Source organism: Macaca mulatta, chromosome 1 (genome assembly GCF_049350105.2).
Source record: "Macaca mulatta isolate MMU2019108-1 chromosome 1, T2T-MMU8v2.0, whole genome shotgun sequence".
NCBI lineage: Eukaryota > Metazoa > Chordata > Mammalia > Primates > Cercopithecidae > Macaca > Macaca mulatta.
Window position 1 is genome coordinate 237495963 of NC_133406.1, and position 14131 is coordinate 237510093.

At 59.4% G+C, this 14131-nt stretch overlaps 1 protein-coding gene and 1 long non-coding RNA gene across 9 annotated transcripts in view; one reads left to right on the plus strand and one right to left on the minus strand.

Moving 5' to 3' along the window:
* The window catches only part of PRDM16 (PR/SET domain 16), a 365577-nt gene that overhangs the window by 146272 nt on the left and 205174 nt on the right, over nucleotides 1–14131 (minus strand). The window lies entirely within an intron of this gene.
* LOC144336947 (uncharacterized) lies at nucleotides 8797–11528 on the plus strand. The gene is made up of 3 exons (XR_013409413.1): nucleotides 8797–8934; nucleotides 11006–11060; nucleotides 11392–11528. It is a non-coding gene; the product is annotated as an uncharacterized LOC144336947 (long non-coding RNA).

Sequence of the window (14131 nt, forward strand, 5' to 3'; positions counted from 1 at the left end):
CCCAAAGGAGCCCCAGGAGAAAGCACCTGCTGTGTGTGGGGAGACAGGCCCAGGAGGGGCCCTGGGAGCCTCCCAGGTTGGTCTCCAGCAGTGGCAGGTGCTCTGTTACCTTTGAGGAGAGAAGCAGTTGGAACCAGAGTTCACCTGCTATGTCCAACCCAGTGGGTCTCAAACTGGAATGCAGCTGTCTCTCCGGGCTTTGACACGGAACCCCCGTCTCCCTCAGTGCTGAGGCTCAGGGGACTTGCATTTCTAACAAGCTCCCCGGCACTGCCAAGAGCTGTCTTGACTCAACACGGGTGCTTCGTAACATTCAGACCTTATTTAAAATGGACACCGATGTGATTACTTAATAGGCAGCCCATGGCCTGGTGAGGCCCCTTCAAGAGGGGATGGGCAGGGGTGGGAGGAGTGTGGGGCTCTGAGGTCTGCGGGGCCTGTGGGCCCCTGGAGCTGGCCCTCCCATGTTCCAGCTGCTAGAACAGTGATGAGAGCGGATGGTGTTCACTGGGGTATCTTCCAAAGGTCAGACGCCTTTCCTTGGCCTCCCTTAACCTGCAGACAACCCCATGGCAGCTATCGGGATCCCCGCGGTGCAGAGGAAGCAACAGAAGGGCAGAAGGAGTTGGTCCCCCAGGGGGCCAGGTGGGGCCACTGTGAGCGCAGGTGTGTGAGATGCCCGGGCCTCTCCGGGCTCCCTGTTCCTGGGAACGCCCTGACTGGGGTCTCCTGGGCCTGGCTCTCTCCGGTGTCTGGGGCATCGTTATTGCCACCTCTGAGAGAGGCCGTGTGGGCTGCACTCAGCTGTGCATCGTCCTGGTCACGCCCTGCCTCATGACCTAAGCATCCATCAGGAAACTGCTACTCGTGTCTCCAAGGACTCCGGAAGCGGGTGGGGCCGGTCCTGCCTGGGCGATCCTCCCGCACCTCTCCTCGAAGCCGGAGACAAGGATGGCCTCTCCCAGGCCCCTGGAGTCAGGAGGCCAAGCCGCTCCTATCACATCGTAAGAGGGTTAATAAGGCCCCCGATGAATGATGAGTATGGATTTCTGCACCACTAATTTCCGTAACCATCACTCTTTGAAAGATACCTCGGGCCCCCGGCGCTCCGGGCCCTTCCCAAACAGAGCGGCATTATGTGGCCAAGTTCAGCTCGGCGTATCCCATTTCAGGGATCTCATAGGGCCTGCCTCGGGAAACTGCAATATTTTCGGATCCACAGCTCCCGGCTTGAGTTTCTTCCACGCCCTGCGCGTGGCCCACCACGGCGTCCTGGAGGGATCCTGCAGACGGAGCCAGAACCACGGGGCTTCTTCGGTGATGCCATCTCTCGCTGTGCCAAGCATTCACCTCTGTCCTCAGCACGGGAGGGGCTGGCCAGACACAGGCTCCTTTGAGCTCAGAAATGTGAGGGCACAAGGGCCGCAAGAGAAAAATCACCGCTTCGAACACAGCAGGTGGGGGCAGCGGGCTCTTTGGGGAACCGGTGAATCTCCCCCTTTCTGTGCCTCCTCATCTGTAAGGTGGGGATACTGAGAGGCCCTCCTCTTCGAGCCATTTTGAGCATGGAAGGGGCTGACACCGAGGACCCCCGAGCCCTGTGGGCTGGCAGGCAGATCTCTCCCACCCCGCTGTTCCTTCCTTCCCATGTCTACTTCCAAATGCTCGGAAACCTGCCCACCTCATGGGAGCCCCTGCACTGGCCAGCCTTGGAGTCGTAGGGCGTGATGCCCAGGAGAACAGCGCCCAGGTTGGTCACGTCAGTGTGACACACGCACTCTGTGAGTTTTCATTCAGGAAATAACTCTGCGCTCACAAGCACACTTTAATGCCAGAAACTGCTCCACAAGGGCAGGCACAGCCGCGGGGGCAGCCCTGGGTGGGAGTGGGGTCCCGGTGTCCAGAGAGGGAGTGGGGTCCCGGCACACGGAGGGGGAGTGGGGTCCTGGTACCCGGGGTGGGAGTGGGGTCCTGGCATCCAGAGGGGGAGTGGGGTCCTGGCACACGGAGGGGGAGTGGGGTCCCGGCGTCCAGAGCGGGAGTGGGGTCCCGGCACATGGAGGGGGAGTGGGGTCCCGGCGTCCAGAGCGGGAGTGGGGCCCCGGCACACGGAAGGGGAGTGGGATCCTGGTACCCGGGGTGGGAGTGGGGTCCCGGCACGTGGGTGGGAGTGGGGTCCCGGCACCCGGGGTGGGAGTGGGGTCTCAGTATCCTGGAGGGATTGAGGTCTGGTGACTTGGATTGAGTGAGATCCTGGCACCCTGGAGGGAGTGGAGTCCAGTGACCGGGCAGGAGTGGGGTCTCAGCTCCCTGCAGGGAGTGGGGTCCTGACTCTCAGGTGGGAGCGGGGCCCCGGCCTTCTTTCCATCCTTTGCCCTGGAACTAGAGCTGACACCACAGGCACAGCAGCTGTGAAGGCCATGACTGTCCCATGTTGCCTGGACACGTCCCCTGCTGTCCTGCCCCGGGGCTTTTGCCTGTGCCGTCCCCTCCCCTGGAAGGCTGTCCCTGCTTCTGCCAGCAGCTCCGGGGCTCACCGTGGACCCGCCCAGCTCCTGACCTGCCCGCAGCCCTTGCTACTGTGTCTGTCTCCTCCTGCTGGGCTGTGGGCACCGGGACCGGGTTTCCCTCACCCTAAGCCCCCAGCCCTGACACAGGGTGGGCACAGGTGTGGGTGAGGAGGGTGAAATGATTTCTGGAAGCACCAAACAAAAACAGCGCGGGGAAGCAGCACGTGGGAACTCACTGCAGGCAGGTACTTGTGAATTTGTCAATGGACACCCATCTGGCAGCTGCAGGGGCTGCACTCAGACTCCAGTGGGCATTGGGACACCAGGGAGCTTGCCCACGTGCAGATTTCCAAGCTGACCCTCTCCTTGTCAGTGCACCCAGGAATGTTTAATGCATACCTCGGGGGGCCTAGGCAGGGGGCTTGGGCCTCAGTCTCAGCAGCCCTGCTTCTCCCCACCTGTGACCTTATCCGGGGCCTTGTCCGTGGCCACACAGGTGGGTCTCCCTCCACATGCAGGTGTTCCCACCGGAGCCCTGCAGCAGGGGCCGGGTGAAAAGCACAGGAGGGAAGAGGCAGTGGTCACCCCGGGTGCAGCCTCAGTCTCCTCTTCTGCAGGGCTTGGGGTCTTCGGTCAGGGGCTCATGGGTAGCTAGTCAAGTTCCGCTGCCCCCAGGCCCTGTGAGGAGGTGGTGAGCACCCAGGATGGCAGGCCCCTGCCTGCTGTTCTACTCTAGGGGACTTCTGAAGCTTCAAAGACCCAGGAGCAGCAGGCACTGGTCAATGCGGGAGGAGAACACCCAGGAGGCCCCACTTTCTTCCCCAGAAGGGGCAGCCTGGACCCTGCACGCGACATTTGGCCCCGCCCCTTCCAGGGATGTCTGCTCCCTGCTGTGAGGAGGGGAGGGCTGGCTGCCCCTCTGGCTGCAGGACTTGGGTCTTTCTTATCTACACCTTGGAGGTTCCCATCTTTAGAGCCCCTGGGGTGGTGGGGGAGGGGTTATGAGTGGTGGTGGCCTCGGTCCCACCAGGACCCCCAGGCGAGCACAGGCACATCGGCCCCCCGTTTGGGCTGGAGCTGGGCTGGGGACCCACAGGACCCTTTTGCCACCACTCCTGGCCACAGGCTCGGGTCTCAACATCTGGTCGTTCCCAGCCAGGACCCTGGGCTTCAGAAAAAGCCGGCTGGAGCCCTGAAGGTGAGGGTGTTCCCTTCCAGCTGTGGGATGTAGAGCCCAAAGAAGGCCTTCGTCTAGAAACCGAGGTGGAGAGAGACAGAGCAGGGAGTGGGAAGGGTCCCGGCTGTCTGGCCTTGCCCCTGAGCCTGGGTCCACACAGGATGACCAGGGACCTGCTCACGGTGGGCCCCCAGGTCTCAGCTGCTTGGCCCACATGCTGGGCCTGGAGGCATGAGGGTCAGAGGCCAGCCCTCCACAGCCACAACCTCCAATGCCGGAATATCTGGCACCTCTTCCAGGCTAAGACCAGCTGGCTTCTCGGGGACTCCATTTGTCGAGCGTTGTGTAGACAGACTCCTATGGCCAGGCAGCTGGCTGGCCCTGCCTGGCTTTGCGGACCTTGCCTCTTTGTGGCCCCCATGGCCCTGGGCTTGGTCAGGGCCACCACCCACCCCTGGGCCCAGGGCTCTGCCTCTATAACTCAGCAGTTTATTCTCGCCCTGTGAAACGTGGCGACGCAGCTGCCCTGACCGGGGTGAGAAACCCTGGCCGGGGTGAGAAACCCTAGGGTGTGTGAGGCTCCGTGCAGGGAACAGCTCCAGTCCCAGTGAATGCAATCCTGGATGCCTGGGGCCTGGAAATGTCTGCGTGGCTGGGAAGTGGAGCTCTCTTACGGCGCTCAGGGCATCCTGGAGGTGCCATGGTTTCAACTTCCAAGTGTCCATGCTGCCGCCCCAGTGGGGCAGGCCTCCTGTTGACCCCAGGGGGACTCCAGGCCCGCAGGACCTCATGGGCCAGACCAAGGGTGGGAAAATGAGTGTGAGGGGAGCAGGACCCCAGCACCCAGGAAGGGTGGGCAGACCCAGCTTTGAGTCCCACGCTTTCCATCCTCTCCCATCTGAGCTGGGTGGCCCCTCCGCCCTCTGTGCCTCTGTTTCCCTGAGTGAGGCTTGCAGGCCTCCTGTGAGTTAAGCGCCCGGCAGGTAGAGGCTGTCAGTATGAAAATGGTGACTAGAATTGCCACCAGCACAGTTGGTGTGGGAGGAACTTGGGGGTGCAGAAGGCTGAACCCCCAGGCCCTCAGGCCCTCACTGAGGACACGGGGTCCCTGAGCATCCAGCTTTCTCTGGGGGTCCATGTCCTCTTCTTTCTCTTCTCCTGCCTGTCAGTTCAGGAGGCTGCAGGCTCCGCTGGGTCCAGCTGGTGAGGAGGTGTCACCAAGAAGAGGGAGAATCGTGGCCATGTTACCATCTGCAGAGCAGAGCAGGGGCTGATGGGAAACAGGAATCCAGGGCTGGAAGATTCCGGAAGGCTTGCATGCCACCCACCCAGGGCTCTGCCGGCGGGGGATGGCCCTTCGGGCTGGGGGCACATCATGCTCTCTGAAGGGTTAACTGCAGTTGCGGTCCCCCTCGGTCCGCAAACACTGACTACTTTATCAACACGTGCTTCCCATTACCCACACAACTTGCAATATTCCTGGTGTCTGTATCAACTTGATTCAATTACTGGGACCACTGTGAGGGAACATTTCCTATAGGGGAGCAAACGCCCCAGCGCCTGTGGACGAGGAGAGGCTGTCGTGGGGAATGCTGACTCCATTCCTTGCAAACTCCTGTAATTGACTTTTTAGAAAACGGCATTAGCATTTAAATGGTCCCGTAGTTATGGGGGTGAAGGTTCAGCACAATATGATCAATTTATTGAGCTCGTCAAATGTTCTTTTGATATTTATTTTTCCTTGTGTCACGCCGCAGGGGCCTTCTAGGTTTTCTTGTTGGCGGAGCACGGATCTTTGATTGGGCTCCACGCTCGGCACAGACGAAAACCACGACGTCCACCTGCCCTGGGGTCTGAGAAGCTCTTGCCGGAGAGGCCAGCGCTGCTTCCCCAGGTGGACATGCCACGTATCCAGGGGAAGCTTTCCTCTGCCATGGCCTGGGAGCAAGGCTGGCGTCTGGACAAGCAGACCTTCATACAGCCATTTCCAGGGGGAGGAAACCGACCTGGGCCATCCAGGGACCAGAGACGGAGGGGCTCAGACATGCCCTGGGCTCAGGCTGGTTGTGACCATGGCCGATGTGGACGTCGCGGGTGTGGGTGAAGAAGCCTGAGCAAGCGTTTCACAGCACAAGGACCAGAGTCCCACCTGCGCCCAGGAAGGCAGGGGACATGTCCGTCCCGAGCTTTGTGAGTCGGGGCGACTCAGCAGCTGCAGCAGGGGTGCTCAGTGGCCTGGGAATGCTTTGCAGAATCACAGGGATCAGGTGAAAATGTAAAATGACCTGAAAGGCAGCCTGGGGAACAATGGGGTGAGGGCAGGGGACAGAGCTGCTTTCTCAGCCACACCTGGAGGGGTAATCAGAACGCCCAGGTGGCCAGCTGGAGGGGAGAGGCATTGCCCTCCACCGGGCTGGGGCCGGAGGCCCGGGGTGCCCCAGGCCAGACTTTGCTCCCAGCTGCAGTCCACGCAGCCCACCTCACCCCAGGTTTGCCCAGTGGGCTCTGAAAACCTCACCAAGGACCTCGGGAATCTCAGCAGGAAATGCTGGGGGCTGACCCAGAACTCGGGGGGCCAGAGAGTGCCAGCCTGCCTCCCTTGTACCCTGTCCAGGGCACCAGAGGAAGCATTCCATGGTCAAGGGCTGTACTGGCCAGAGAAACCTACCAACATTTGCCTCCGAAAGCCCCAGGCCCAGAGGGGAGCAGGTCACTCGGGGCTTACAGCCCAGGAAGGGCCAGTGTGGTGAGTAGGTGCACCAAGCTCAGAAGCTTCCCCGGCGGCTGCAGACTCCTCAGCTCGGCCTCCAGCTCTGACCCCTCTCTGCTCTGCCCTGGCCTGGGCAGGACCATGCTGGGTTTCTCAGGCTCTGCCGCCCCAGGTTCACAGGTGCTCCCTGAAACCCTCGAGACGCAAGGCCATTTCTAGGAGCAACACCCTGATCCTCCTCTCTGGCTGAGAATGAGCCCTCAGATTCCCCGTCATAAGGCCACAGAGTCTATCTAAAGACGATCTGTATCAAGACCACACTCCCACGTTCTCAGGGTGCAGGGCACCCCCGGCCGCCCCTTTCCCTGCAGGGCTGAACTCAGGCTACTGGCAGGGCCCGGCTCCCAAAGGCTTCATACTGACAGTGCCAAGAGAAGCCCGCCCTGGCAAGCCAGCCCCACCTCGCAGTTGCTTTGCTCTCTACAGACTCCTAGGCCACAGGGAAACAAACTCATCATTTTGGCCACGCCTTGTGCTGGTTTTCTCTGAAAATTCTGGCCTAACAGGAGAAAGCCCACCTGGTTCTTCCTCCCTCCCTCTCCAGATAAATACTGCCATCTTAACACTTTAAAACACACGCTCCAGGAACCACTCGGTTTACATAAAAAGCCAGACGGGGGCTGAAAACGCTTGACTCTTTATTTTAAAGGTTCCCAAAAGGCAGATAATGTCTGGGGAACCTGGGACGCTTAATGTCGGTTTGCAAAGGCAAACTGGTGTGCTTTGGCGAGATGTCCCCCAGGCAGGCGATAGAGGGCGCCTCCACCCCAGCTTCCCGGGCGGGCGGTGGGTGGCAGGCGGCGGGCGGCAGCCCCTGCCCCAGGCCCAGGCCGTGGGAGGAGAGCCCCCAGCTCCAGGCCCCTCCAGGCCGGCTACCCTAGGATGTCGGCATCCCAGGCAGGACCACAGGCCAGGCCCCCAGCGCGCTTCTAACCCTGCGATATGCCTGCTTCTCCCGGACACGGCGCGGGCCCGGCCCCCAAATCTGAGCCGCGTTCCTCCCGCTGAGGCACTTGGGCTTCTGCAGATCCTAACCTCTCAGCTTTGCAGGCTTGGATGTGGGTCAGGGAGGCTGTGTGGCCGCAACACCACCAGCCGGCTTTGCTAGAAGATGCTGGGGGAAGAAGGCGGGAAATGTACTCTTCCTCTGACCTTGAGGTCTGGTCCCCATAACCCTTCACTGCCCGTCCCCTCTCTCTTCCTCTGACCTTGAGGTCTGGTCCCCATAACCCTTCGCTACCCGCCCCCTCTCTCTTCCTCTGACCTTGAGGTCTGGTCCCCATAACCCTTCGCTGCCCGCCCCCTCTCTCTTCCTCTGACCTTGAGGTCTGGTCCCCATAACCCTTCGCTGCCCGCCCCCTCTCTCTTCCTCTGACCTTGAGGTCTGGTCCCTGTAACCCTTTGCTGCCCACCCCCTCTCTCTTCCTCTGACCTTGAGGTCTGGTCCCTGTAACCCTTTGCTGCCCACCCCCTCTCTCTTCCTCTGACCTTGAAGTCTGGTCCCCATAACCCTTCGCTGCCCGCCCCCTTTCTTCTGTGTGTCGGTCTCTACTGTGGACTTAGGGGCACCGCACAGCATGGGGCAGAGGCTGTTCTCTCCACTGTGGGGAGTGGGCGAGCTGGGTCTGCCTGGGGCTGTCCTGTGCCATAGAGCCCACCTCCAGTGTCTGCTGCAGGAGGGAGGGAGGGAGAGAGGGACAGACGGAGGGGCACTGGAGAATGAACAAGGTTTGGGGGGGCAGTTGTGTCCTCCATTGGCCCAAGGCCATTTGCAGCCACCTCAGGCCCTGGCCAAAGACCGGACAGATATTCCCTGGCACCCCCCTTGCAGGGGCAGCTCCGCCTCTAATGGGCAGCTGTGCCTGGGATGGGCTGTGGAGCCCGGGCAGGAGGGAAGGTGACCAGGGGCTGGCTGGCTAGTTCCCACCCACGAGCCCGGCCACTGGGTCAGATCCCTCCAAAACCAAGTGTCGGGAGGGGCAGAGTGAAGATGCACCTGCTGAGAAGCCCTGCCTCCCGCCCGACCTCACAGCCTCGCCTGTCCCACAGGGAGCCTTCTGCAGCGTGGACTCTGCACTGAAAGATGACAGTGTCAAAGAAAAGTCAGAAGGAAGGGAAAGGAGACACCCTCCTCAAACTGCCCTGATACAACCCCACCTCTCAAAACTCAGAAGGAAGGGAAGGGAGACGCCCGTCCTCAGCCGCCTTTACATGACCACGCCTCTCACTGTACCTGCAGGGGAGCCCTCACTGCTCCTTGGAGTGACCCTGGGAGCTAGGGCTGGCGCTGGATGCCCACCACCCTTGTGCCCCCTGGCTGCGGCTGCCTCCTATGCCCCGCGTTTGCCAGGCTTCGGATGGACAACAGTGTCTCCTCCCCAGGCAGAAAGGAAGCTGCATGAGGAGCTTTGCAGTGGCGGTGACCAGCTCTGGTGGCCATGCTGATTCCCGGGTCCCGGGAGATGCCTGCTCTCTTGGTGAGTTTTTTCTGGACACCAAGACCAGGGAGGCTTCAGTGACCTTGGCGATAAGCCTTTCCCCATCTCCCTGAGAAGCTGACCATCCTCAAGTGGGTTGAATCGTAGTGAGAGGTGTGCATGGGGCAGCATCAGGGGAATCCTCAGCTAAGTGCCCCCTGGGGCGGGGCTGAGGAACAGGCTTTCCAAACCAGGGGGCCCTGTGGTGCTGGCCCCAGGGCACAAAGCACGCCAGGTTCTGCTGAGGGTGACCCTGGCCTGTCCTAAGTCCGACAGTGGGGGGACAAGGTCTCTGGGTCGAGGACCTGTGGGGACCAAGCAAGGAGCCTAGAGCCCCCTCCACACACAGGCAGCCCCCTACTAAGCCAGCTGGTAGGGCCAGCCTGTGTCTGGGGAAGGGCCAGTGCCTGGCACCCACTGACCTCTCCAGGGAAATGTTTGCATGCTGAAGTGTGACCTCCCCAAGCACATGCCTCTTCTAGAACATTCTGGGAACTCACTGCTCAGGACTGTGAAGTGAGCCAAGGTTCGGAAGCTTTTCATGTGCAAGCCCAAAGCTGCTTCGGTGGTAAGGAGAGAGCTGGTGTCCCATACCCAGAGGCTGGACCTGGGGTTCTCTGTGCAGGTTACATGTTTGACTGAAGGGTTCATGGCTGACCTGACTGCAGCCCAAGGCCTCTCCTGCAGGCCAGCACTCTTTCTAGAACACCCCTCCACACCCAGGGCTGTGGGCGCACACCCCAGCCTCACGCCAGCCCCAGGCAGACCGGGGCTCCAGTCTCCCTGAGCACCCTGCACTCCCTGGTACAGGGATGGCGTCTGCCTGCTCCTTATCCCTGGTTTCTCTTCCTGAAAGCAGCTCATCGATCTGACCATAGCTCGTCAATCAATCTAGCCATAGCTAATCTGTGAATCCAACCGTAGCTCATCAATGAACCCTATCAGAGCACACCAATCTGATCATAGCTAATCAATCAAGCTGGTCATAGCTCATCAATGAATCCAACCATAGCTTATCAATGAACCTGATCACAGCACATCAATCTGATCATAACTAATCAATCAAGCTGGTCATAACTCATCAATGAATCCAACCATAGCTCATTAATGAAGCCGATCACAGCACATCAATCTGATCATAGCTAATCAATCAAGCTGGTCATAGCTCATCAATGAATCCAACCATAGCTCATCAATGAACCTGATCACAGCACATCAATCTGATCATAACTAATCAATCAAGCTGGTCATAACTCATCAATGAATTCAACCATAGCTCATCAATGAACCTGATCACAGCACATCAATCCGATCATAGCTAATCAATCAAGCTGGTCATAGCTCATCAATGAATCCAAACGTAGCTCATCAATGAAGCTGATCACAGCACATCAGTCTGATCATAGCTAATCAATCAGTCTGGTCATAACTCATCAATCTGATCATGCCAAGTTGTGAATAACTGATAAAGTTCAAGTCTACTTCTCTCAAGGAGATTGGTGTTTTATTGGGAGGCACAGAAGTCGTCCTTATTTCAATTTCATGTAGTAGACACGTACTTATTTCTAAACAACCATGGCTGGGGTGGGCGTCTTGGTGCCAGCCTGGTCTGGAGCACAGGTGGAGGGTTCTGACCATTGGCAGCTGTAGGAAGGGAGTGTCTCAGCAGCCAGGCCCCCTCCTGGGCGACAGTGCCCACAGCTGCTTTCTCAGGTAGGGGCTGGGTGTCAGCCAGCAAGGCAGATGGCAACATTTCGAGTTGAAGAGGATGTCTGGGCATCTTGCAGTGTCCTCCTAGGGCCCAATTTCTCAGGCTTCTTGACAGTCCGGGAGGCCGATTGCCCCACTTTAGAGACAGTGGGCTGAGGACAGGTGCAGGGACTTGCCTGGTGTTGAACAACAACCCAGGGAATGTGGCCCGGGCAGTGCTGTCCTCAGCCCGGAGCCAACCTCTCTGGGCAGCCACTCGGCCTCCCAGATTCAGAATTGGGGAGAAAAACAAAACCCATGAATGGAGAGGCCCTGAGAGTTCTGCATTGTTTCTGACCAAATTTCCCTGCCCCTGCCCCAGGTGCTGTGAGAACCTCCCCTTGATTTCTCCTGGGAAGAGACCCCTTGGAGACAGGGTGGGTACGGCCCTGGACGGCCAGTCTATCCTGCTTCCCACTTTACCCAGGAACGGGTCTTTCTCCAGGTTCCCTTCCATTCGCATTTACTGTTTTCAAAGCTAAGCAACAGCCTTCATGCCTCAGAGAAGGTCTTAGTTCTTAGTTGGTGCCAGTGTGACCTTAATGCCACAGACTTTGCTGGGGTGACAGGTGGGTTCTTCCAGCAGCTTCCAGGCTCCACGTGGGGGTCGAGGGAGGCAACGGAAAGTCTGAGGTGGGAAGGATGAACCTTGTTGGAATGTACGCTGTCCCTCCACACGGGAAACTCGCTGGCTTTCCTCTGGTGCAGGGTTGGACGCTGGCAGTAAGCGTCGGGGACTCGGCAGGAAACCACTTCCTCTGTGTGCAAACAGAGAACTCTGTACCCTCCCAGATACACCTGCCACCAGTGAGACGGGCAGCCACACACTTGAAGACACGTCCCCTGAGACAGCCACTGGGCTGCAAGCACGCACACACATGTGCACACACATCAGGTCACGAGCACACTCATGTGCACACGCCATGTGCAGATGCCAACACGTGAACACACAGAGTCAGCTTCAACAAGCCACAGACTTGGCACTAAGCTGGTGACCCGCTCGGGGCAGCCACCCCTACCCACGCCGTGGGTGTTGAATGTCTCTCTCTGGCTATAACTGGCTTCCACACAGCAACAGAGGACTCACGGGTAACTCTGACGTTCTCATTTAAATGTTCTTGTTTGTTTGTTTGTTGTTTGTTTGTTTGTTTTTCACCCTGCTTGTTTTACAAAAACCGTATGGCGTTATCATGATTGGAAAATAAATCAATATTTCTTTTAAAAGACTCGGGATTCCATGAGGTTTTGTCCTGACAGCTCATGCTTCTCTGCTGATGTCCCGGGGAATGGTGTGGACCCATGTTGGTCGTGGGTGCCCGGGGGTGGGAGGAGGGGCTGCCTGTCCACTCCACACTGGCTCAGGGATGTGCTGGCCCCAGAGGTCACTTCCCTGTCCCCACCCCCACTGCAGGCCCGGGTCCTTAGGCAGCAGGGGAAGGGGCAGGAGGTGGTGGAGACCCCTTCGTCCCGCCTTCCCTCCTCCACCATCCCGTTCAGCCCCATTCCCCCGACCCTCTGCCCTCCTGCAGCGCCAACCCTCCCTGATGGCTGCCCGTTTCCAGCACGTGGCACAGGAGCCTGGAGAGGGGCCGGCACCTTCCTCAGAGCCTCTTGCTCAAGTCTTTCCCTTCATCATCCACAGAGACAGCCCAATCGCAAGGGGGCTCTGGCCGAGGCAGCTCAGAATGAAGCCAGCCTGGTGGCAGGGGCAGGCGTGCAGGGCGTCCCGGGCTGAGGCCACCGGGCAGGGCAGCTCTGCAGCCAGTATGGCCACTTGGTCCCTCACCCGGAGCGGCCGGTGCTGCTCACCACAGCTGCTCTATGGCACTGTGAGGGCCTGCCCTTCCTCCCTGCGTTTCAGATCTTAGGGGAGCACATCTACCCCGTCCCGCTGTGGTGGCCTGACTGCAGGCTGTGCAGGACCCAGGGATGACTCATGCTCCAGCTTCTGCCAGGCTTCTGCTCAGCCGAGGGCCTGCACCTGGGCACGAGACGCCGGTCTTTCCGGGAACGGTGAGCGATGCTTTGAGGCTCCTGGTGACCACCCGCACCCCCGGACTCGGGGTCACAGCTGCCCAAGTGGCCCCTGGAGGCAGCTTCCACGTCCACCTCTTTCGCAAAGTTGACATGGAGAGAAACTGGAGCCAGCCCAGCTGCCCCCACCCCAAAGGTGGACAGGGCTGACGATGACAGACACGGAGCACACGGCCAGAGCCGCGCTCGGCACCGAGTGGCTCTACGTCTCTGCAGAGCCGGCCGGAGGGAAGCGTGGGGGGAGGGGAGAGGCCACAGCTCGCTGAGTGTCTGCAGGAGCCGGGCCACGTTGAGAGGACGCAGGGACGCTTTGTTCCACTGTCCCGTCCCTACTCCGACGTTTCCTGTGGTCCGAACAGCAGAGGTTTTCTGAGTTTCGACACGTCTGCCAGAGAGGCCAGCAGTCACACTGGAGAAGTTCTCGGGTGGCCAGTTTTCTAAAGGTCCTCAGATCACAATACCCTGGCCGAACCAGACCACAGACTCCAGAGAGGGCTGCCCTGTGGCTGCCGGGTGTCCTGGCTGACTGCGCGCCCCGCCGGGCAGCAGGGAAGTTTCGGGTGCAGCTGAGGTTCCGGGGCCTGTTTCGTGCCCAGCACAGGGATGGTCCATTTGCTAGTGATCACGCGTTAGGTGGGTGCTTAGAAGAGGGGGTTGCTGATGTGAGGAAATGTGCTGCTGCTGAAATACCCTGCATGAATGTGAACTCCGCACAGGCCCCTCGCACACTCTGCAGGCTGCCCCAGGGTCCTGCCTGTGCAGTGGGGTTCATTTGGTTCCCTGTTTCCACCCAGACAGCATTAGGCCTAGGTGTGGCTGCAGGGGTGCAGCCAGGCTGTCCCTGGGAAAGACGCCCCTTTATCCACACAATGTGGGAGATGGCCCATGGGGAGGGTATGGGGTGTTGGAGGAGACGCAGCATGGCCCTGAGGGGGTCTTCTCTGCCCCAGGCAGGGTGGGAGGCTGGAGAACCAGGTGAGGACAGTAAGGCCGGGCTATGATAGGGGTTTAGGGACCTGGGTGGGGTTGGGGAAATAGCCATGAGGATGAGGAGAAGCCTTCACACTGTCTCGAACTTGAATTAGGAATGACCCAGACACAGTTCCTGCAGTCACAAGAGTCTATCTCAGGCCCTGCCCTGCCCTCCCTCCTTTTCAGAAGAGAGGGTCGCATGGCCTGCTAGCAATGATTGCTGACCTAGAGCTCCCAGATGCACGGACTTCGCGGTGTTGGAGAAGTGCGTGTGCTCACGTGCACGAGTGTATGGGTCTGTGTTCATGTTTGTGCCTGTGTGTGTTTACACATGGGTTGTGCACATGTGCCTGTGCATGTCTGTGCACGTGCGTATGCTTGTGTTCACAATTGTGCATGTGTTTGTGTGTGTGCATGTGTGTGCATGTGTGTTTATGTGTGT